This window comes from Varroa jacobsoni, unplaced genomic scaffold (genome assembly GCF_002532875.2).
Source record: "Varroa jacobsoni isolate VJ856 unplaced genomic scaffold, vjacob_1.0 scaffold_1384, whole genome shotgun sequence".
Lineage (NCBI taxonomy): Eukaryota > Metazoa > Arthropoda > Arachnida > Mesostigmata > Varroidae > Varroa > Varroa jacobsoni.
In genome coordinates this window covers 104,851-130,049 of record NW_019214286.1, presented here as the reverse complement: position 1 = coordinate 130,049, position 25,199 = coordinate 104,851, and the positions used below count along the sequence as shown (strand labels likewise).

The window sequence follows — 25,199 nt, the reverse complement described above, 5'->3', positions numbered from 1 at the left end:
GAATAAAACCGCCTTAATCTTGGATGCTCTAAGCTAAAATCGAAGCATTCGCATTGAGAGATGTTTGTATAGTTATCTATAATGGAAGTATAAGATTTATCAAGGTCGACAGGGTGGTCTGGATGGGTAAAACTGCAATTGAAAACGGCTTTTTAAGCCAAGCCCTTTAATCAACAGCACATGACTGTTACATAGTTCGCGGCAACAAAGCATTTATTTTTATGTACTCTATTTTACTCAGTCATATTGTCTCAGTTCCTCTATTCGGTGTAGCGATGTAAATTTTTCCCATATTCAGTTTTATCATCGATTCCAACGAATCTGCATCATCCACAAAGGCATCTCAATCACTCTTACATCGGGGAATAGCAGAGAGGAACAACTCTCCTAACTACACTGGTGCCATTAATAGTGAGGCAGATCTCTTAGCTTTATAGCGCCCTATTGATTAGGTAATGTTTCTGGAGAAAAAAGCTGAAAACTCCGACCCCAAACGAAGCCGGTTTGCTTACAGCTTGCTCTCGACGCACTGGGGGGGGGGGGGGGGAATAACTTCTTCAGAAGGGCCTGAAGCATTTCCTGAAGCGGAAATAGCATATTATGGTGCGCCACAAAGAGAAAATGAACGGACACACGTGTATTTATATACGAACCAGTTTGGTGATATGATGAAACTAGTACTGATTCGCTTTTGCCCCCCGAAAAAAATTGCCTAATCTCAAGCACTTGAACGTTGTCACCTTTTCGTTTCATAAAATAAAACAATAATGATAATATAAGAATAATTCTATGAAATTATGCTGCACTTGAATTAGAAAGCGGAATTGGATGTTAATTGTTGCCCATCCACTAACGCGAACCTTTTAACCTTGAACGGGGTCGCTTCATGCGTCAGAGTGAGATGCCTTTTTTGTCATAAAACATATATGTCAATATATATACCAGTGTTTCTACTCATGATTACAATAGCTTTTCTCCGACGTAGGAGCTCTCCTAGCGACAAAAATTTCCGTACTGGTCCAATCACTCTTCTCAGCACATCATTTTCATAAACGTGATAATTCAATAATACAACGGAACCCGCGTTAGGCACTTTGATATCACTGAGGTCCAAGTTTATTGAACTCGAAATCATCACCTCTCTCGCAGTCTTTATTTTTTGCTTTTGCCGATCGTTTCTCCCCTTCGGGAGGAAGGAAGCGCGTTTCTAGCCCGGAGCCGCCACAATCTAGTCCAAAGTAAGACACTAATTAGGGATGCTTTATCAATTTCGTTACCCGTAGCCCTTACAATCATTGCAATCGTTTTCAACGGTGTCGTGGTTTCGTTCCCGGTCTGACCGTTCTCGAATCATTCCTTTTTCACAACCGTCGGCCGGTGAACCATAACAAATGATCATTATGTAGGGAAGCTTCGTGAATGACAGTTTTTATCGTATATCTTTGGGCTTCTGTCTATGGATTACTTTTTTGGCGCTTGGAACGTGTCAGTGTCGTCCCACATTGGTGTGAGATATTTTCTAATAGCTTTGTCAATACTATCATAATACGTAGGTATATACAAAATGAGGACAAGAACAATCGTGGCACGTGCGCCGACGTCCCAGTCGGCCCATCAAAAGAAAAATGTGTACGCAGATATGAGGGGCTGGGATATGTTCTAGGTTGTGAGCGCCTGCGTGTTCGATTTTCTTCCTACAGTTGAATCCCCAAACGAGAACAATAGAAAATTGCTTTAGGTTAAAAGGACAGGGATGAATTTGAATCGGCGATCTATGCTGGCTCCGTGCCTCGCATTGCGCATGGTTCTCGGTGTGACAGGCGTTTACATCATCCATAGTTCCTTTGGTTTCACTCACCCCAGTCCAGCTTCTGGGGGCAGTTTCACAAAGATAATGTACCATTGCCGCTAACCATTCACTCCCGAGTGTTCCTTTTTGCAGCCTTCTAGTTCTGGTCGGCATAAGCTAGGGGCTCGCATCTCAATCAGCCATTCATCTGGCAGGCTGTCTTTTACAACGAAAAAAAAGCAGGATTGCTGGAGAAAAAAACGGTAAAGTTCGATCAGCTCCGGTTTCCGCCTTGCAGCTGGCTTAGGCCGGAGCCGTCAGCGTAACTGATCTGACCCTTTTACTAATTAGCAACAGAATTAACTACAGCACTTCTGAAGGTGTGCTTGCATATTTTTTCGCGAGCCGAGCGGCACAAGCAATGGCAGAAACAGGCTCAGCAGAGGCCTCTCCAGCCCCTCTTTCAGAACCCCTAAAAGTCTCGGATTGAAGTGTACTTTTTCCGCGATGGATACGGAGCGATCAAAAGGTCGGGATCCCCTGCTGCTCCTAGTTGTAACGAAGCGGTACCCTTAGCTAGGCGTAGGCGCCGCCGGTGGAAATAACTCACTAGGACGGAGTCATATATTAGGGAATATGGGGGAGCGACGCCGGAATGTGGAACGCTACAGGACTAAAAGGAATGCACAGCTAGAAGTAACGAGAGGGACTTTTCCTTAAGGCAGAGGGAACTGTCGTCAACTAACGTCACAGGAAACGGCCAAAGGACAGACTACATTGTTGGAAAAGACCAATCGAAACTTTTTAATTATGAACAGTTCAGATAGCTGACGCTGACTTTTAAAATGTATAGTATTTGTAGAAACGAGCATTGCAAACTACATAAAAACTAGCTAAATTGCATCACGAGGCAATCAGTGGCATATATTTTGTCTCTTTGGAGCACCTACTATTTTAGACGAAGAAGAGCTCGTCAGCTGAATTGTGTCTGTACGGTTTAGTTATAGTTAAGTATATGAAAACAGGTGCTTTCCTTTTTTTGGCTAAAATATAGCTAAAAATAAAAATAATAAGCAGCGCTACTGTGGGCGGTTTAGTGATTAGTGGGCCGGAAAGGATTATTATTAAAATAAATACTAGTGAGCTGAGATTTGCTCGGATAATAACTATTGTCATGCACCCGTAGTATGCTCGTGGGTAACGTATTTACCTACAAACTTTAGTGACACGCTGTAGTGAGGGTTCAAGCCCGGGCGTAGGCACGTTTCGTGCTGTAGGTAAACTATCTGCGTTACCGTATATTCGTCTGCGTCCGGCGATACCGGACGTATAATTGTTTGCAGAATAAGTAGCCCTTTAGCTTCTTCTGTACATGAAAGCAGCATCTCCCAGGTAATGGTAATGCTGATCTAATTCGAGAAAATACGTCTTCTTAGCCGATGAACGGTTTAAACGTAGAAAGGTAATTTATTTTTATAACTGACAATAAATGATCTATCCAACTGTTGCCGTTAAGTATGCTGAATCGTTCATCCATCTAAATTTCTACCTGTTCTTTCAAAGGTGTAGATGCAACGGCTTCAAAAACTTCCTCCAGCGCTAGTGAAAACGCGGTACGAAGTAGTAAAAGCAATATCGTCTAATAACAAAGAAACATAGTTCAATACATGTACATATATGAAAAACTAATTGAGTACTTGTCTGCGAAATCCTCTTGCTCAAGAAGGCAACTAGTTTTTTTAAATGATTAAACGAATTCAAGTTGATGGGTTTACTTTGTCACATGGATGGCTAATACTATATCGGTGACCCATTTGATATTAACGTAAGGTTTTCGTAGCCCCCCGGCAAAAGAACCGAGTAGATCCGATGTCGCCGACGAACTGGTGAGCCAAGTCAAACGGCGGATCCGCTACGTATTACCTAAAATCGAAAGATACTAATGGTAATGTGGAAACTGTTTGAGATTCCCTACGCTATAAGATGGCTTTTTCTTCTTCCAGTCTTTTTCTTTTTTATTCCCTTTTTGCAGATCAAATAGTATTTGGCGTGGAAAAATTAGGCCAATATATACACAGCTACGGTGAAAAGACTCAAAGCGATTAACCATTTCACCTTGTCACTGTTTCACCGCTATGGCTCTCTTCACATTGCGGGAACGTTCACTGCTCCACATTTTGATGTCGCTCCTGGGGATCTCAACAGCGTTTAACGCTGGAACATCCAGCCAGCTCACGGCTTTAATCTGGCACGCCATACCGATCTTTGCTGGTGCAAATGACACCGTTTCTCCTCTATTCCAGAGACCCACCCCCCACTCCCGTTTGCAATACTCTGCTCTGTCTAGACCCGTTCCCTTTCTCCCTCCCTCACAGTTTGTCTGTCGGCGTCGATCTGAGAGCATAGCGCTTGAAACAAAAAAAAAATCAGAGATTTGAACGAATTGTTGCTGTTCCTGCTTTTATACCATGGTTGAATTTAAGGCCAGGCATACTGCTTGTGGGAGAAAATACTTTAGTCGTCAGAAGCGAGCCATGGGGCACCGTTTTAAAATAATGGGGATACCTGCAGGCATAAGAAGAACTGAATGGCCGTGAATGGAGGAATTTGAGAGGGAATTCGAGTCGCATAAAAATACCATAGCTACTTTTCGATCGAGCGCAGAAGCGAGCGCTTCACATGTCTGGTGGATCGCGAGTTAACAAAGCCCCGAAGCTATGCAGTTTCGCTGGAACGACAAGATGACGAAGCTCCATTAGGAAGAATTGCTCATGTTGTACCTAGATATGATATTAATAATTTGAAAATTAAATATGCTTATAAAGGTTAGCAGCTCCGTTATGGTAAGAGCATCTCGAAGGGTATATATATATATAGGATGAGCATGACTACATGAGGCAAATGAAATCATTACAGTGTGGAAAAAAAAAAAGTTACATTTGAACGTGTAGCAGTAAGTTGTTCCTGTGTCCTGTATCAGTTCTATCAATCAGCAAAACAGTGAGGAACTTCGCTGCTGACACCATCATCGCGACGTCAACGCCGACGTGTCCATTTTATCACAGCAGTAAATAGCATGTTGACACATTTGAACACGTTATTACTGTGTATAAACTTCGGACGAATAACCTTATAAGAAGAATTTTCATTTCAACCCTGTACGTTAGAACTCAGTTAAACAAGGCTGTATCATATTGAAAAGTCCGGACTATTAGACCAATATAGTTGAAGCGCGTTGCTAACCAGGCTCATGTAAGGACTAGGTGGCCTCGCTTGCTGTTATGTAATAACATCGTCGTAAAGAATCCTGTAACGGAAAGTAAATCTTTGGGAGCATAGCTATAACGAGCAACTACGATCTGCGATAATTAAAGCTTACGAAATTCATTGATGGACCACAGTATAATCATGTCCTTAAGTTAGCTATAAACTACATGGTGGTAAAAAATGGAAAAAAAAAAAGGATGTTGTCGTATGCCCGCTTCGCTGCGAATGTACGTGTCAGTGTTAAAATACTATCGTATTGGTAAAATATAATAACAAGATTCAATTTTGCTTATAATTAGTATTGAACGGTTCTTGAGCGATCATAGCACACAATAATTGGTGCTTTGACTATTTTGCATACAACTAAAGGGTAAACTTTTCGCTATAAGATAAGCCTATCAAACGGCGTGCCAGGAAATTATAGAAATTGTTGTTTAAGAAGATTAAACTGTTCGCTTGTCATTATCAAAATCGACATAATTGCAATGACTTATTTTAAAAATCCACAAAATTTCTCAAACCATAACTTTAGCTAATTAGGTAAATTCAAATTTAACTAATAACGCCGTCATTGATGGCCAGCGGGGTCATCCAGTAAGGTCTCTCTATGCGATGATTAAGACAAATATAAACTGGTTACTCTTTGCTGAGTTGGAGCCGGTGAGACCCCCGCAATATGGGTGGCAATAGGAACTCTGATAAAGCGCAGCAAATATAATTAGAGTGTTGATAAAACACTTGAAATACCCATTTATCACCAGTGATTTTTTTTTTTGTAAATTATCACTATTAATTACACACAGTTAAAGACTAATTATAATCGTTTCTCGAGAAACCACTCTAAACAGGGATGATCATAACTTCGTTGTTTCGTAGCGTTTTCGCCAGTGGATTTGCCTCCAAATTTCTAGCCAAAATGACACATCTCATCATAATATGTAATAAATAATAATTTTTCAATTAAGTCACGTACACTCCGCAGCGTGACGATCCCATTTAAAGGTCATACCCTTCGATCTTCACAAGAATGTACAGCTGGGCGTTAATTGATAACCCAAATCTTTCGTTTAGTAATATATCTATATATTTACATAATATGATACCAAAAGCGACAACTATTAACAATAAGCTCATTTATATATTCATTCATTTCAGCGGAAAGGAAAGATGTGTATTAAAAAGATTTTTGGAACAACCGCTATTTCCTACTTGTAGGGCACCTGATAACGACTTCTCGACGCAATGGTCACACACATGTACGTGTGTTGTTAGCAAGAATTCGAAGTACTGGTTTTTATCAGCGTAAAAGTACGCGCTCAATCGGCTGATTACTAAAATTATCGATACACAAACTCGTGCTGACAAATATCAAGATAATCATTGTTTACTTAGGTTATCAGTGAGAGTCATCTTGCATCCGTTGAAGGTGTTTTGTCCGTTATGGTTGCCAATTTTGGTAGTCTATAACGGAAAGAGAAAGGGTAACGCGTCTCCATGGTAAATGACTTTAAAAGACTAGAAGAGAACTCGACTGAATAAATTGATAATCTTAATATATAGAACAACCCGGCAGCGATCCATTATCTAGATTGTAACAAATAGCATGAATTTTTCACACGAACTGATTAAAAAGATCGTTCTATGCGCGAGAATAAGTACTCAAATTGATACATTCAGTCGCACTAAAATGGTAATAGACAATTAACGGTAGTACAAATAAACGTTTTCGTCGCTCTGATGTGTTGATACACCCTTATCCCTCACTGAAGCATGGGATACATTTTATGGCATTTATTATGTCCGTTTGGTAGATTTGTACACTGTATTCTGACTGTATTAAAAACAAAATTAGACATTTATGTTCCACCTAAATAAATATAATGAGTTATTATTATGGTACCTTCTATCAAGGAGACAGTGTCTTACTGAAACGTCGAGGAAACGTTAAGATACCTGCTTTTTGACGATGTATTATCATCCCTGCCAGCCTCACTGTAATTTAACGTTGCCTTGAGAGTTAGGTATCTAATTTTGTCTTTCCGAGTTCGACAAATTTTTTTGAGAGTGGCAGACAAATGCATGCCCGCTAAAGTTCGTCTTAATTTCAATTCCGCGCCTCGTAAATACTGAAAATTATATAGCCCCTGAGGTGTTACAGTGCTAGCGTGTTTGTCTATTTAACCTGAAGGCAAGCGGTGGTCTAGCTTAAAAACAGGGCGTAGACGCATTTTGCATCGTCCTGGAAGCCCGCCGTTAGAGAAGATGCTTAATAATAGTAGCGGACGTGAAATTTGAAGGATTTGATTTTTCATAATGACTTTTGGAAATCATTGTTATTATAAGCGAAAGAGATATATGACCACTGTTTAACAGGCGCGTCGTAACGCGGCCGCACCTTCTTGGCACCTGACCTTTTAAACCCAAGCTGAATTAAATCTGTCTGGAGTACTCTGTTATCAGTCACTGTTACTTAGTCCAACTTATCTTTAGCGTTGTTGAATCATCTACTATAATGAATCTGCAATAGATAGCGAACTAAAGCGGGCTACAGCAAAACTGGTAAAAGACCTAAATGCTATAGCCCTATATTTAGGTACGTTGATCGTAGAAATAATGATAGTACTTTACGCCTTTCAGAAATAGAGCGAGCAGTTCGTTTATCTCTTTTACTATCGTACACTGTGAATTTAAAGCAGAAACAAAACCTACGGGAAAACAATAAATCAGTCGTCTCGCAACATTGTTTCAACATTGTGACATGCAAAAACTAATCCCCACATAATAAAATTACGTAAGGACCGTATTGTGTTTACCGTCCAAGCACCTACTGAGAATCTAGCACATATTTCTACATGCAACTGGATGCTTTCAGGATTCCGCAACAGAGTGCTGTGATCGTGAGATAGAATACATCGTTCAGCTATCGTCGAGAAATGCCCAATTCCATACCAAAAATTCAATATATGTGGCCTCAGAACAATCTAGTGCAGATATGAGTGCAACAAAGTGATTTCGTTTATCAAAAATATTGTCCGCGACATTTTGAAAACATTCAAATGTAATCCTAGCTTCGTCTTTCGTTCAATACGTTTCCCTTTGGTAGATGCACGTACCCTATGCTTTCTTTTATGTTGAATCACCTCGGCACATAGCCCTCATCGAAGACACTAGAGTCCGAAAGTTACTTGGAATTTCGTCCGTGCCGTCGATCTGCTTGGTGCAATGTGTTTATTCCGTAGCAAAAAAAGATCAATGCACTGCTTCAAAGTTACCAAGAATTAAAGCTTTTGTTAGACGTCTTAGGTAAAGGGAACAGCTGCGCACTGCTTGCTCCACTGACACGTACCCTTACGAGGTTAGTGGACGCTACATCTTGTGGGGTTATCTTACTGAATTTTTTCCGACGGGACTAGGCAGCAGTGTAGTTGAGGCAAAGAAACAGGTCAGCTGAAATCTGTTCAAAATAGCTTTGATATGCTGAAGGAACTTAGGTTCGCTTTTTACTTCCGCGTAGAATAGAGGCATGATGGGTTTTCCATGCTTCTGCAACGACGGCTTTGGTTCTGGGAGGGCTTTACTGAAGGACACATGATCACTATTGTTTTAGATCTACAAAGCAACTACGATGAATATCATCGACGATGTTAAAGATAAATGCTATAACAAGTTCACGATGATGCTGCTTTGTACCCAGATCAATACAACAGAGCTGACTGTAGCCCACGTCTATGATACAAAGCTACAGGCTTTTTCGACGACTCATTCAGCTGCACGTTTTCAGGGGCCACCAGAACGTGTGCAAATATAAAGGTATACTTCAAATCCTGCTCGACAAGGGTTATTGGTTATAATAAGACTGAGGACACTGATTTTGTACGCCACCTCTGTTAAAAGAAGTCATCCCGATTGCAAGGTTGATCTCTGGTCTGTACTGCGATCGCCACACGCTTAAGCCAATGAAATTACGTCAATCGTAACCTATCTGATACTTCACGGGTGGTGTTGATGTAGTGGACCGGAATACATGATATAAAAAAAATGCTGTTTTTAGATGTGCGGGTAATTCTGAAATTGCCGTTTATCACTATCGCCATTATAATAGACTGGATACGCTGTTCTTGCCTTGTAGGTAGGTGGTTGTGAGTGACATCAAAGAATTAAGCACGATATGTGTAGAACGTAAAATATAATTTCCGCCATAAATAATAACATTTACAACGTGCGTTGTACAAGAAAAGTTTTTTCATATCAATAAGGAAAACTAAGGGTATTTTACATTTATTCCTATTCAAGCGAATTTATTTATATGAGGTCTCGTTAGTCTTTGCTATTTCGAGTCGAATCATAGTGTTCTATATGTGCACCTCGTTTAGCCACCGTACAGTTGGCAATGTGGCAAGGCTACAGCCGACAATTACTTTAAATATGATACATTTACATTTGGAGACTATTTAGATGGAAGTTCGAGTTGGTTGATAAGCCCAAATAGTCACTTCTCACAGCTATAAATGGAAAAAGTTTAACATGTTGGAAGCAGTTCAACATGTTTAGTCTCCCGCAGAGGTGCAAATAAAAATGTTGCGATACGATGATAACAAAATACACCTATGCCATTTATTGTATTGATCTACCGAGTTCGTTATTCGAATTGATCTTAAACATTTTGTATCTACGTTCAGTCCCAACTGGATGTGGATGGATATGTGCTAGTGATGTAGAAAATTACATTTCTCTAGTTATTTTTTTCCTTGCTTTCTGGCCCGCACCGTACGCCTCTTCTAAATATTCAAGTGGATTTCATAAAAATGCAAAGACAAGTGTGTTTACTGACACAATTCGTCTGTCAGTCTATTCAGAAGAAACCTAAGCGTCGTCTATGTTGGTATCGGCTATTAATAAAAAATCTGCTGGGGCAAACTGTCGATGGAAGTTGATAAGCTATTGCGCTAAAGCTCACAGACGACGTAAAGCCTTAGTCTAGGAAAGTTCAATACTGCGGACGCAGAAAAACTAGGCCAATCAGTCCACGCCAGCAGAAGCTGGCGAGTGCGACCAATCGTGACAGTCAACACGCTCACGAAAAGCTTCAACCTAATGGAAGGCTCCGCTGTGCCAAATCAAATGGTGAAAGCTAAAAAACCCGCCAGGTTACCTACATTGTGTACGTATCGGAAAAATGATAGTTCTAAAACCTTGCTGTTAATGTTGTCGATATCTCTCCCTCGTTTATTGTATAGTTTCTATTGTATATTTCAGTTCTTAAAGCGGGTTGGATATACTGTAGCTGTTTCTTGGTCGGAATATCCGGCAACAGCGTGGGCAGAATATTCGATAACGAGATTTGGAATATTAGTGCAATTTTATAAAGTAAAACGTGGGTCGACTCCGAGAAAATAAGGTGCCTAAAGCATATTCGATTGTCTGATTAATTATACGTCAATCAGCCATTGTGAAATGGACCTCATCATTCGCAATGGTCGATTCGACACACACCCAGCAAAGAACAATGTACTACCCTCGAGCGGCTCATATTGAGGATTTGTCCAGGGTAATTTGGTGCCATCACCCGCCTCACCGTATTCATGATTGTTGGAAAGATCGAGAGATACTATCGATAGTTTACTAAACGAGTGCTAATGGCTATTTTTTTATAAAACAGTGAGCTCAGACAATTACAGTCAGTGATCTACTAGCTGTCACTAGCGGTGACCTTCGGCCGTATGTCAGCCGGCTTTTCCAATTCCGGCTTTCCGGCTAAACCTCGAGAGAAAGTGTTTTACCTTTAAGAGATGCAAAACACTAGGTATTGAAAAAGCAAGGATCGGACGGAATTTTCAGAAAGCTATTAATGATATGTGAATATCATCTCTTCCCCATCAACCGTAGGTGGGCGCTTTTTATATACGAGCAAGACATTTCGTACGGAAGTATAGATTTAATGATATAGCAGAGCAGAGCAGACGACGCTGGTTATTGTGAGCGCTGGTGTGGCATTATTTGTAAACATGTAAGATGGGCTGCTGTCTTTGGCTTACGACTAACAAAATTAACAGTATGCTTTATGGGAACAGGCTTTCCTACGAAAGAAAAAGCATTGGGTCAATTGGTTCTATCTTCCAGGATGTATCTCAACTCAAAAAAACTCAGCCCAAACTACCAATTTCACAATTGGTTCGACAAAGAAATATCTAAAGTGCAGATTTTTAGTAGTAAAGTAGTACAGGACCAAAACCGAACGTTTCCCGTTGGGAGTGGTTAGCCGTCTGAATCAACACTTAATTATGGCAGTAGAACTGTAACGTAAAAACTCGGAAATATATGACTGTCCCTAAAATATTTTCGTCGATTACAGAGTCTCTGAAAAGGCAGAAAAATCGTTACCAACGGGTGAGTCTTTTATTTTACCTCCCACAAAGGCATCAGCGCTTATCGCTGATGCCGTTTTATTTACTTTGATGAAGTTGAATAATTTTATTTTCGCTTGTTTCCTTAGCTTAGCGCTCTATTTCGCGTTTATGTTTCCATGACGAGGTCACACAAACGCTCGGTTGACTTGTCAGCTTTTTTATTCACCGACTTTCAACGGGTTGTAGTACGTGATCATACGGTGTTCAGGAAAGCAAATAAGGGAAACGTTCAATAAAATTCTTGCCGATAGAGTCTACAGGGAAACCTCGATTTTCGGTTAAGAGGCCATGATAGCGACAAGGGTGTTTGAAGATGTATTCAAATAGCTCATTCGCAATGGTTATTCTTTGAGATTTCCGCGTCCATTTCAAGGGGTTGGTTTTTCGTCGTCGAGTAAAATTAACTATTCGCGAACTAATGGCATGTGTTAAGGATGATCCAAACTGGAGGTATTGGATGCGACCACTTAATACCCAGTCTGCTAGACGATTTACTACTAACGCCAAGGAAGCCACAGACGCAATATTAAGGTATAGATATAAAAATTTCGGGGTTTACTTCATCCATTGTGCTTAGGGCGACACGTCCAGTCAGTACTAAATTTACGAGCTTTTGACCTATCAAACCATTGGCAGCTTCACTCATATTAAGAATGTTCTGCGTAGCGTACGAGATCCTCTTCAAATCAATGCCGATCTTCTTATACTCGCAGAGCCACGTAACCTTACCAATAATTTAGCTAAAACTACCTGTTCTGTTATCTTCTATACAGCTAAGCCTTTCGCGGGTAAGTATAAACGAAGCAGTAAACGTTACCGTTCCACTACGATTTGTTTCCTCAGTTTTGGTTAATACGAAATTTCGCAGAACAGTTTCGGCTGGGAGTTCATAGAAGCGCAGTTTCAAAACTTAGCGAAAGATTGGCCAATCTTCTATAGCCACGCACATTAAGATACCGTCACTGACGTTCACTAACGCCAAATCTAGTTCTTTTACGGCAGCAGCAGCTCTCAATAGTACGTAAAAGTTTGACTTGAATTTGTATGGCCAAAGCAGATGACTGCTTCTGTGCGCCTGGAAGCCGACCAGGACGCCGCACGGTCCTTGAGCGCCCTGTTTCAGGTCGAATGAATACCCAGCTCTGCCAGGTGGTCAGAATGCGATAACCTGTGCTTCACATATTGTCCGACTACGCTTATCTCTATAGCAATATATTGTAACCCGCCTATTCTCTGTAAAGTTTGTCAATTTATACGTTGCACATTCTCAGTTCTCGTGACTACTGTAATTTTGGCGGCTTCCATTTCTCAATGGAACAGTCAACTTTAGCACCTAGTGAAATATTCGTTTGAATTGTTCTGCTTGGGAAGTCGTTTGGCGGTTGAAGACTTTTTTCGATGCTGAATGTCGCCTGTTCGATTAAACGAGGTTGATCGTCGTAGTTATCTGTGTATTCGTAGTGTAACTGAGGTAGAATTTTTCGACCTGAATTTCTTGATTCGGTGATAAGTAAAACTCGTCGAACGGACGATATGAAGAAACTTAACACTGAAATGCTAAAAAATGCCGATAATCAGAAGTAACAACCATCTCTAACACAGCTCTCTTGTTTTGTTGTGCATTTCTCTATCTGCGCGACTAATTTATAACTGTACACGCGAGTTAGTTAGCATCAATTTCTTCAACCGCTACATTTCATACAAAATTCAAGGACCTTAATGATCTCTCGTCAGTATCACAAACTACCGCTCATATGGGCTTACACACATGGATAACTGTAATTATACAATATATTGTCCCGTAATAGTGCAATGGGTAGCGCATTGTCCTTCAAAACATAAGGATACGTGATGGGCTACGATCGAATCCGGGCCTAAACGCAGTGCGTTTCGTGCTGGACGCCAGTGGTATGAAGTAACAGCGGGTCGAGTTCCTGTGGTAACAGAAACAATTCTGTAGAATATTGGATTATCATCGTATTCACATATCTGTTAGCACTTTAAAGGAATGAGACTTCCTACCACCGTAGGAATATGGTGATATATGGTGCTAGGGACTCTCTTCGAGTGGGTAGTTTTCTCATTAAAACAGCTTAGTAATAAACTTATTTTCTAATTTAGTTTACATATCAAAATTAAGAATACTCATTAAATTAATATATCGAAATTAGCGCTGACACAGGCAGTTGCCCTTCAGGTCCATAATATACGTAATTTTATTCAGTCACTATTCGAGCAAGTTATTTATTCCAAGTTAGCGGTTATCATTCCATAAAGAATTTGCCACCTGTGTAAAAAGTCACACGAGGAACATTTTTAGGATCTGCAGAGTCCAGTTCTAGCAATCTAACTACTTACGGTATGAGCGTCAGAGATCTGATTTCTTTTTCTTAATTTGTGGTATATGTAGAATAAAACAACGAGCTGAGGAGTCCATTCGTACAACAGATACAGCTGGTAACCCTGAATGGTCACTGGATTGCAAGTGTATGTTGACGCTAAGCCTTTCATAGTATGTCTTTAGGCCATAGTTCAGCTCATTAAAAAGCGTCGCAACCTTTAGGCGATTGTAGAAATAGGAAAAAACAAAAACGGAGTCCCCGAATATTCGGTAGGGGGTTATATTTGATAAGGTGTTCATCCATTGTTTTCAAATTTGTGCTGCTTCGGTTATTTCAGCCCGTTGGTCTGCTGAGTGCTATATGCTTCCATGAACCCTCTCTCTATCTTGTCTCAGCAGGATTACAACGATGATGAGATTGTACGACAGTGTCTCTTGTCATCGCTGATGGGATTGTTCATTTTCCTGCTTGAAACTCGCAAAATCTCGGCCACGTCTTTCTTTACGGCCGGACTTCATACGACAAATTTACATGAATCCAGGGAGTTGTATTTTCCCTCGACTACTTTTTGACATAAAGAAGGCTCTGATGTCCGTTTCACACACCAAGAGGCTACTGTTAAATCCATTTGTTTAGTGGAGGGACTCATAACTGCGGTTAGTAAGCTCGTTAATAATCAAAACGTAGAAGTTCCTATCGATTCTTCGTATAGTTTCGCAGGTTCCATAGGCACGTCAAAAATTATTGCGACAAACAGCGCAAAGGTACCATCCACTTTAATGGCACTCCCGATGGCGACGGTTCACGTTATACCTATATCATGCGTAAATAAACAAAATATCACTGGACATTTACGAGCAACGATAGGTCACAAAACAGAGACGGTCTTATTACACACGAATAAAATGTTATATCAATTTCATAACTTCAAAATGGTAAGATTCTTTTTTTTGGTTTTAGTGGTTTCTATTTTTATGCTGTTTGAATTGTCTATTAAGCGAATAAATTTTGTATTATGCGAAATATGGAATGATTATCATTAAAATTAATGTCTTTTGAATCAAGACGTGGTCCTATGTCAAACTGCTCTCGTGTTCTCTGAGTCGCAGTCCTTAGTAGTACCTTATATGATAGTTACTCGATGTCTCCTAAATCGCGTCGAATGACTATTACGAGAGCATAGAACTAGACTTTTTCATCTTGCGTGTCTGACAATCGCTGTCGGAAGCCAGCAGACCGTAAACATACTGGAAAAGGCTAATTTTTCAGATCACTTGGAGAACAGGCCATAAAACTTTATGCGTGCTTCAGGAATGCTCTAGTCGTTAGGTTACAGTCAACCTGCAAAAAATCAGCCAGGAATTAATAGCTTCAGCAAATTCCAACAAAAGATATTTTCGTTCGTTAGATTTGCAGTCGCCCAATGTTGCTCTTTTAAACGATATTCTTTATACCGCGTTTAATTTGTACGTTAAGCATTTAACTAGTAATATCACACCACTGTTACCAATTAAATATGTTTATGTATTTATTATATTTATAATATTTTTACATAATGCACGCTGATACGATTTCTTAATATGCGCAAGGCCTCTGGTTTATCTAGCCTTTTTTTTAATAAGAAACTCGTTTTACTTATTAGCGTAATGTAATTCGGTTTTTTGTAATTTGTTTCGATAACTCGTATATTTCACAAAACAGCTATACGAGAGTCAGAGGAGAGCTGACATCGTGGGTGTGAGCTTACGACTAGCCATTGATGAAATATTTTTGCAACGCTAATATTCTGTAATATTCGAAAAAATTAGGACACTTTTATTTACTTTATTGATATTAATAGTTTTAGGTCAATTGTTGCAAGGTTGTCGACACAATTCCACGCTGGTTTCTGCAAGCTGGATTTTTCTGCCACTATGGAAACTAGCGTATTCTGAACTAGTGTATGAAGACCATGCGTCATCTCAACAACAAAAGAATAGTAAACGAATGAATGGAAAGAAAAGTTTGTTGTATTTTTAAACAGGAAATTATGGCCGTATTATTAAATTCGAATTCCTAATTTCTTGCTCTTACAGCGCTTTATATTATTTCCCTTTCTATGCACTTTCTGCTGTGTCCAAAGGTAGACGCTGCCGCACGATACATTTTGTTTGCTGCTAATCGCTGGCACCCCAATCAACCTCATTTCGTTCCTGTTTCGTCTTTTCTCTGACTGAGGTTGTTTGGCGGGGGTTCTAATCAACGAAAATCGTTTTCCTCATATCTAGCCGTTCGACGCATTGATTACAGTCGATTGCCTTTATGCTCTAGATTGGATTCGGTTTGCCACCGCTGAGAAAACAACCACATGCTGGGTGGTCTTTGCACCCTCGTTGCCCAAATCTCGTGCACAATAAGGAAACGAATGAAGGCGGACTGTGAAGCTGTGGCTGTTGGGTATCTTGTAGCAGTTCCGATCATGACCTCTGCCGTCGGTGGTACTAGAACGTTGTTCTTGGGTCAGGGCCCTACTCGATATATTGGCGCAGTTCAATAGCCTATCCAGCATGCAAGTTTACTGCCGCTGAAAAACAGCCGCCCTGTGCCGAGTAACAAACGGCTTGCTTACTGCTATCGTTACCAGCCGCTTTGCAGGAAGACGAAAGTGTTCGCAGACGAAACAGCTTGGCCTCAATGGGAACATCATTTGTTTCGTTTTAAGATGCGGCAATGACGACGAGCGAGAATGGCAAGACGAAAGCTATTGAAGTGAGAAGAAGGTACATAGACGTGACAACATTGACGACTTTAATGGGGAAGTAAACGATAGCTAGGAGCTCGCTACTCAGGCCAAGGTCGCCCTGTGACAAATGAACGCCCTAAGCTATGCGTCGACTACCTAAGCTTTAACCCGATTTATTATCTGGAATACAAATATCATAAAACAAAGCGAATGAATACGAAGATAAACGGTTCACGTTTTTTTGATTTCTTATGATCGTACGTGCGCTCGTCATGCGCAGGATAAGTGGAAGTTTAACGTTAGGTTCATCTGATGTTGCTTATTCGATACTTGACGGCGGTTCTGAGTAAAAGCTTGGAAGGATTTATTTTTTGGTTGAAAACAATTAAATGAATACTGGAGTTTTCTTTGGGTAGATATTATGTAATTAGCATAGCATATAGGAAAATATTATTGTAACCGACTTATCGGTATGTAGATTTGTAAACGAAGCACTGTGTATGCTTATATGTTCACTAAGGTTTCCCTAAGAAATTCGAAGAATTGAAATTAATTCACTTTGATTTGCCAAATGAGTAGCCGTTAACCCAGATTCATAGCATCTGCGGTACGACTAGCGTATGGGCTCAAACACTAGTTCAGATATTACCGTAGGACAAATGAAACCCAGTATTGGCTTTGAGATAGCCCTTTTCTAAATGCAGAGTACGAGGCTTCTTGAAGGCTGAAAAATCGATGATCGAGGATCGAAAAGCATCGATGCACATTTAGCAAGGAACTCCGATTCGCATGAGCTACCCATCCATTGGTAAATACATGCACATACATATGCATAAAATGAAATCGTTTGTGCAATTGATTTTACGGCATCTCAGATTCGTTCCGTTATTATAACCTATGGACTATTTTTCTCACTATAATCTTCATAGATAGCATCTCGTGCTATTAAGTGCAACAGATTTGTATTAACATAATTGCTTCTGCACATCTTTTACTAAAAGAAAAATGGCAGGCGTGCATGTTCGTCTACTCATCATTGTAAATATACCTGTAGATAGAGAAAGCTTCAAAACAGAGACTGAAATCTTTGACGTCATTTAGTCCAGCTGCTCGTAGTTATTTGATATAAAATAATGCTACCTGATCTTACCCGTTTTTGCCATTACATAATGCTTAACTCATCCACTTAACACCAGATCCTTTACTTTGTTCTCTCGTAAGTCCTTACGCAGTGTTCATCAGCGATTTCACCATTGCATTGTTCCGCCCTTCCCTGTCGTCGAACTTTATCTTAAAGCGCCGAAATGTCAAAGACTTTTGTTTATCCTGTTTGTTAGGACACTGGTTAGAACATTACTATCTGTTATAAATGTCAAGCTGCAGCGTCGTTATCTCTCACGGTTGGTGCTCGCCAAAGAACTTCCGTTGCCGTTTGAGAAATTTCGACGCTTTCATAAGCCAAGGTCGGTTTCGTTCCGATAACACCGTCATATATTGCCTAATACATCTAATGACCGAGAATAAATGCTATCTATTTTCTAGCTTTATAGAACCCCTTCTTTACACTTTTTCTTCTCTACGATTGTTGTCTAACAATAATTCCGTTTTCGGCTACTTAGAAAGTAAAGAGCTGTGAAAGTTGAAGTTTGCTTAAGATACAAGGTTTTTGGCAGCTAAACTAAGCAGCCCCTCGCGGTACATTTTTCGTGCTAAGAATAAACGATGAAGGCAATAGGGTCCTGCTGAATAGCGAAGAGAAACTACAGATAATTTTGGTTGCTAAATACTGAGTAAAGAAACTCGGAACCTGTTCTGATTGTGCGATTTCTAAAATTGTATCCTATATACAAGTAAACCATGATGTATAGGTCTCAGGGGTTTTCTTTGATACGTTACAAGCAATTCTCAGCTCCTTAAATAATTTTGCTTTACTCTCTGTTAGTTGTCATCGATTAATGCGTTCTAACCATGCGATAAGAAGCTGGAAGTGCTCTGATTGCATATAACCGTTCCATTTTACAGGTCAGTAGGAAAATTTAGACGGGGTCAAACGTGAAGCGAATTATAATACAGGCCCTAGAAATAAGGTGGGCTGAAAAATGTATCACGAGAGGAATAGGTTTCAATCGGCTTAAATGTTTCCTACACTCCTGCTATAGCGAACTCTAAGTAAAAAGGCCGTAAGAAGGTTTGAATTTTTGTTACTTGCATTAAAAAGACCCGGATTCACGAAGACGCTTTAACTTAGCCGATATTTTCCACAATTAAATCATCTAAAAATGGTTTATTAGTCGTTTGTTCATATAGAATTCCAGCAAAGTAAAGAGAGACATACAATATACAGTTTTATAGGCGCCCAATATGTCACTACTAGAACCCGAAAAACGTTTAGTTACCTACGAAAGACAGTTGTATTCTGGAAACTAATATTAAGAGCTTTCACAGCAGCGGTATCCATCCGAAGAGCAGGTATGGCACTAATGTGTTAAGTTACAATTAAATATTTAATATTATTTTAAATATGATATAAAAATTAATCGCATACCAGTCATTCATTAGTCGTATTATTCACTTCTATACCTTGTGGAAAAATCTTAACATAATTTAATAAAACTCGTAGTTTTTTCTAATGTACGCCTTACTTACAGAGTGTCGATAACTAAACTACGCAAACTCTTTAGCCCTTAAGAGAAGAGTCACCTAGTTAGACGGCACAGTCAATGGAAAAATCTCTTCCTGCGTTTTTTTCGACGATATAGGAGAAAAACTTCACCCAAAGAGAAAATCTTACCTATGATACGATACCAATCTGATCAGGTATTTGATTGCTTCGGAGATCCGCCAATGGTTAAGAGCCTAAAAAATTTTCAGCTAAATTACGCTATTATTAAATGTTTGTGAGTTGATCGCATTTAGACACACTGTTCATAAATAACGCACAAAACCACCAAAGATTGGTCGTAGATTATGAATCCGTCCCGAGAAGTTTTATATATAAATATAAGTAGCAATGCTGGCGAAATTTGAATATAGAGCCTTTTCAAATAGTTTGTATTAAATCATTCCAACCGGTAAAGTTATCGGTGAACTCACGCGTACGATGCCTTTGGTCTATTATGAAGTTCACATAAAACATGCAAAAATAGACAGCCGTTTAGCGGAAGTCACGAACGCCGCGAGTTGGGTTCGAAGAAAAAAATTGAATTAGCTAAGCGCCGTGTCAGGCCGCATATGGCTTGAGCAAACATATTGGGGTATCGCACAATTACAGTTTCTCTCCGCGGAACAGCAGAAGCTAATGCAAGCAAAGTATATATATATATATATATATATCTATATATATATGGGTCAATGTGGAGCAACGGAGAAATAATGTTCCTGAATAGAAGAGGAACACGTTCAAAACTCATGCTCAGCCCATTGCATCTAACAGGAGGTTTCGGAGAGAGAACGAACGGATTTGTTCAGTCGTTTCAAAGGTTTTATACAAGAGGTCACATCAGATGGGATCGCCTCCGCACAGAAAAAGGGGCAGGGTAATAAAAGGGTCCATGTGACAAACGTGTATCCTTCAGGAACGAAGTCGGACGTCGAAACTTCATAATCTTATTAGATGCTGAAGTTTCGCATGTTATAGTTATTTAGTTATAATTCATTCTTTTTTTTTTAAAGTCTATATCAGGTTTGCGTATAGTGCAGAAATTAGCACGAAGAGACACAGAAACATAAAATGAATCAAGTCATTCTTAAATATTTCATTAGTTTTAACCGTGAGTTGAAATAGAAATGCCAATTTCATGCCTTTCAGCTATGCACGTTTGCTATACTGAAAATTAAGCCAGTAAAACATAGTTAACCACTTTAACTAGAATATAAATTATTTAATGATTGCTTTGATACTTTTCCGTATCAATCACTCGGTTGTAAACACAGTATATACCACTCATATACCGGTGTTTCAACAATAAAATAGATACATTTAGATGCGTAAGTGTTTGCTAAAGCTCCATATCATTCGTTATATGTTAAAGTCATTTGCAATTAATAATGCAATGCAAAGAACATAGCTAGTTTTGGGCGAAATAAGAGGGCTTTCACAGAATTAATTTTTTTTTTATTTTTCAGAAAATTCAGTTTATGCAAACGGCTTACTTTAATTGAGAAGCATTGTGTTATTGCGTGTATTTCGACTAATCCCTAACAGCAACAGATTAGACAACGCAAGCATCCTAAATAAATGTTTCGAGTTTCACGTACGACTTTGATACTATTTCAGTTAAGTACTGCTGCTTGATGCGGCTGGCGTGGCTCTGTCGGTGCTCACTTTTCAACCGAGAACTTACCTAATCGTCTTAAGTGCCTGTAAGTTTAGTAGGCAAACATGTCCCCACTACCCCGTCACGCCAACAACGTGGAAGCTTCAAGCGGAAATCTAAATCGTATTCATCAAATTGATGGAGTTGCACGAAGCCTCTCTCAGCAATCGTGCTTTATGGTTTGTGAACAAATATTTCACATAAAAGTTTATAGCAGACGAAATTCTTGATTTTATAACAATGTTTACATAATTTAAATTGAGTTTCTATTAAGAATGTTTTCTGCATTTAAAAAAAATAATGGATCAGATCTAGCAGCCAAACAGAGAACGCTAACATCGAAGTGTCCACAGTTAACTTGGTAGCTCCTTAATGTATTTTGTTGCTATTTAAGGTTTTTTCTTATAGGAATCTGCAAGCTTTTAAATATTCTAACTATTATAAGATCAGCTCTAATCAGTCCAGACGACATCGATCGCTGATCCGTAAACTGATCCCAAACCCGTTCGAATGCGCGTTAAGCTAGACAGAAATAATTTTATTAAGTCAGAGAAAGTTTTTAGAACGATCCTTTTATGTTCGGGTAGCACGACCTTATTGCTGTAGTCCTACATTCTTGGCGGATTAAACCCTTCACAGTCGTCTCAACTAAACTTGCAGTTCTTACAGTAACTAATAATTTATTATTAGAGAAATAGGCTGTTGTTCTAGACAATTGCCGGAAATAAGTTGAAGCAAGACTATTAATGCAAATAATATCATCGTACAACAGCGGATTTTTTCGACAAGATCTTTATGTCGGCAAATAACATCATCAAACGTATCATTGCCGTCTATGACTGTTTTCCATGGATCGAACCTTTTTCGAGTGCATATAACAATAATGATAAAAGTTCCGGACAGCACCAAATAAAAAAAAAAGTTAAGAAAGTTATTCCGAAGTAAGTACAGATGTACTTTTCCGTGTTGTCTTTGCCAGTCTTCCTAATAAGCGTTCACGGATAGTAATGGAATCTGGGGTATTAAAGCTCTTTCTTTGATTAGCAAGTGAGTCGCAGCCTTGAGCCACTGATCGTGTGTAGAACGTAATTTAGGTTTTTTCATGTTTGCATGTTAAAGGAATGGCTGCTGCTTACCTATGACATGTTAGAGAAAATGTTGGCCACACTAAATCAAACAGAATGGTCCTATTCTTCAGTTATGCATTTGTATGATGATTCTTTGAACCTTTGGATTCGCTTTTTGCTGAGTTAGAGCAAGATCTAGTTTGGCCGAATCGTAGCCCAAAGTAGCATCGCCTTTGCGACTGTTAAGTAGTCGAACTAAGATTAATCCAGCCATATAAATCGGCAAACAAGGAAATAATCTCCTCGACGTTTAGTGAAACTGATATAACATGGAGTTACAGTGTCTCATGGTTATGGAATTTCGACCTCATGCTCGAACGAGCAGGACAGAGCGATACACGTGTATGCTACCTGAATACACGCTACTCGGGTTGGAAAAAACAGGTAAAAATCGCAGAACATTACCGGCTAAGCTAAATTCTCTATGAACGTAGTGGCTTGATTTCGTGATATGTCGTACCTAACTCTTTTTAAAAAACGTGGTTGTTCTACTACTATGTTGTGTTGTCAGTGCCATGAAGGAATACTTCACGCACGGGCCTAGCGTTTGTTCTAAGTATATCTAATCGGTCTGTCGGACCTTTTTCGTAAGAGTTTTTGCTCCTTCGTGTACTGTCTTTTTTACTGATTAGTGGTTTGTAGGCACCTGCTTTCCTAACATGATCAAATTTTTATTCAAGTCGTAGGCAACTATACGGCCGCTCTGCCTTATCAAATCTTTCGTGTGCCGCAATTTTGGCTATATCTCTAGATATGAAGACAAGACTACCATAAGGTGGCTTCCTTCTAATGTATATTTTTGGAATTTTTCATTATTGTACAGACAGACAATTCTAGCAGCTAATTTTCATTTTTTTGTCTACATCATCTAACCCCATACGACCCTAAAATTGCATGCAATTAGCATTAGTTCATTCTTTACAGTAGGGAAATCATTACACACACATATATAAGATTACATGCGAACCTGGTTTGAAATGCATTGCAGAATACGTAACTTTCATGCAGAAGTATATTGATGGCTTGTTGACTGGTTGGAAAGCGAGCGCTTTGCACTTTTGGATTGACAAAAGTAGTCCCATTGGGTACTCCTCTTGTTCATTCTGCACCTTTTACACCTGCAAAATCGCTAAAGCCTTACCTTGACAAAGACAAAGGCCGTACAAAGAGTACCTTGACAACAGACAAATATAACACATAAATTATACCAGCTCACTTAAGAACCTTTTGTTCTGCAGTGCGCGGAGACTACGGATAGTACATTAATGTAACAGGAATGCAGTTTAGGGTCACACAAAAAAAATCTAGTTTGTTACCCATTTAGTCTACTGTTTATTTATACTAAACCCTTACATCGAAGTCTTTTATATGCAAACTGCGCCTGTCATATGTATATCATGTAATCGTTTCAATTCTTCTCAAAATACACTGAAAAAATGACCCGGTGCCGGCGAGTGAACATCTAGAAGTTACCCGAAATATATTTCGGTGATTCGATTGCCCATGTTGTAAGCGGCCTTACCTTTGATTTTATAGCTGTCGATGAGCGCTGCGTCTAGCAAGCGCGTAAAAATGATTAGTTATGGTTATATAAGCAAAGGCGTAATTCAGCCATTACGCACGATGACAACACACAATAGTCACAGTAAATAGCAACCATTCTTTTTTTTTTTTGACTTCGGTAATAGGGCGGTCCAAAGGGATTCCAAAGTCTGGAGGAAATTGTACAGCATTCGAGGTACCAGGCAAACAGCCAACAGAAACGTTAAGATTCATTCGTTATTTCGTGGTTGGAGCCTTCGTGATATTCTTTATCCTTTATTTGAGGATCTGCCATAACTTCGAACAATAGATCTTTTGGAAGGTCGAATACCTGGTCGTATAATAATAATAATAATGGATATCCCCGAAGTGCCCATCACTCCAGAGCTAAGCAAAAATGTCTTAAAGAAACAGGCAAAGGCAAATTTAGGTTATTTTCCGTGTCCTTAAAATCAATTGATAACTACGTTACCACTGCGGGGCACACGTTACATGAGGTCCCAGGGTCTCTATGTTTCGAGTTTTACGTACAGTATCGTCGTTAGGCATTCCATCAGATTGTTGGCTCCCAAACGTGTCTACGCGCGGCTTCGAACGTAGAGCATAACGTATCCTTAAGATCGGCAGGAAAACACCTTACCCATTAAGCAATTAGGGGCATTGAGGTTGAGAACTTGCCAACGTGCACGGGCGTGCCTGCGCCAACAGCGTTCAGCGATCCCCAGCAAAAGACGCCAGAGGTTCGAACATGCTTGAATTGAGAGGTCTGGTAGATTTATAACTGACGCCATATAATTACGCCCTGTCGTACAGATTAAAAGATTTTTTAGCTGGCATCTGTAGTGCGGTTTGATAATTGCTACGAATATATGCATGGCGCAGCTGAAATCTGCAAAAGACTATACGGCAATTTTTATGATAATACTGAGATGAGAGAAATTTATCTAGCAGGTCTGCTCTTACATCCACTGCTTTGCAATATGCTTTTTAAATAATGCCTGACGCACACCTCCTGGCTGTTTTACTAAACTGAGGACTTTAATATATCCACGTCCACGTACGGATTTAAGCTAAACTATGCCTTCTTCGACCATGCATTGTCGCTGCTGTGTGCCTGAATCAATGCGGCCAAATTCTCTAAAATTAACAATCATCAAACGATATTTCAAGTGCGTTCGCGCTCGGTGTCGGTAACTTATGTTAGTACTGTTTGATAAATAAACTTTATACAATAAAACTTGAGTTCTGAGATATAGTTAGTGTTCTTTTCCAGTGAAAAAACTTTGTACGGGAAAGAGGGCTTATGCGAAGACGCCCAAGGTGTAAGCCCATAGGCACTTCCGGCTAGTCGAACGCGTTTCCCAGTTAGCCAGTCCTTACATTTACCCGTGCGCACTTAAAATGCCTAAAACCCGAGCTCTCTCACAACTTGCGAAGCAATTGAAACGTGTATCGTACAGCGTCCCAACAAATATATGACGTTAATGTTATCTTTGAAACGTCCCATTTCTAATAGGATGCAGTTTGGGTGAGCGGCGTTGATCCAAGGGAGCCAAAGAATACGTTGTAAAGAAAGAACCTGGCTGCTTCTTTTGAGGCGTGCTTGCCCCAATTTATGGTTCCTACCGCAAAAAGGGTCGTGCTAGCCGATTATCCTGCATAGCAGCTCCAGCGGAATTCTTACCGT

General features: G+C 39.7%; 1 long non-coding RNA gene across 2 annotated transcripts; it reads right to left on the bottom strand.

The window, feature by feature from the left end:
* Positions 1-13,155: 13,155 nt before the first annotated feature.
* On the bottom strand, positions 13,156-17,987 carry LOC111269415 (uncharacterized). Of its 2 annotated transcripts, XR_015314581.1 has the most exons (4): positions 17,678-17,987; positions 14,928-15,146; positions 13,822-14,618; positions 13,156-13,397 (listed from the first exon to the last, which is right to left on the bottom strand). It is a non-coding gene; the product is annotated as an uncharacterized LOC111269415 (long non-coding RNA). The 2 variants fall into 2 exon arrangements; XR_015314580.1 differs by lacking the exon at positions 13,156-13,397 and having other exon boundaries at positions 13,660-14,618.
* Between the last annotated feature and the right edge of the window lie 7,212 nt (positions 17,988-25,199).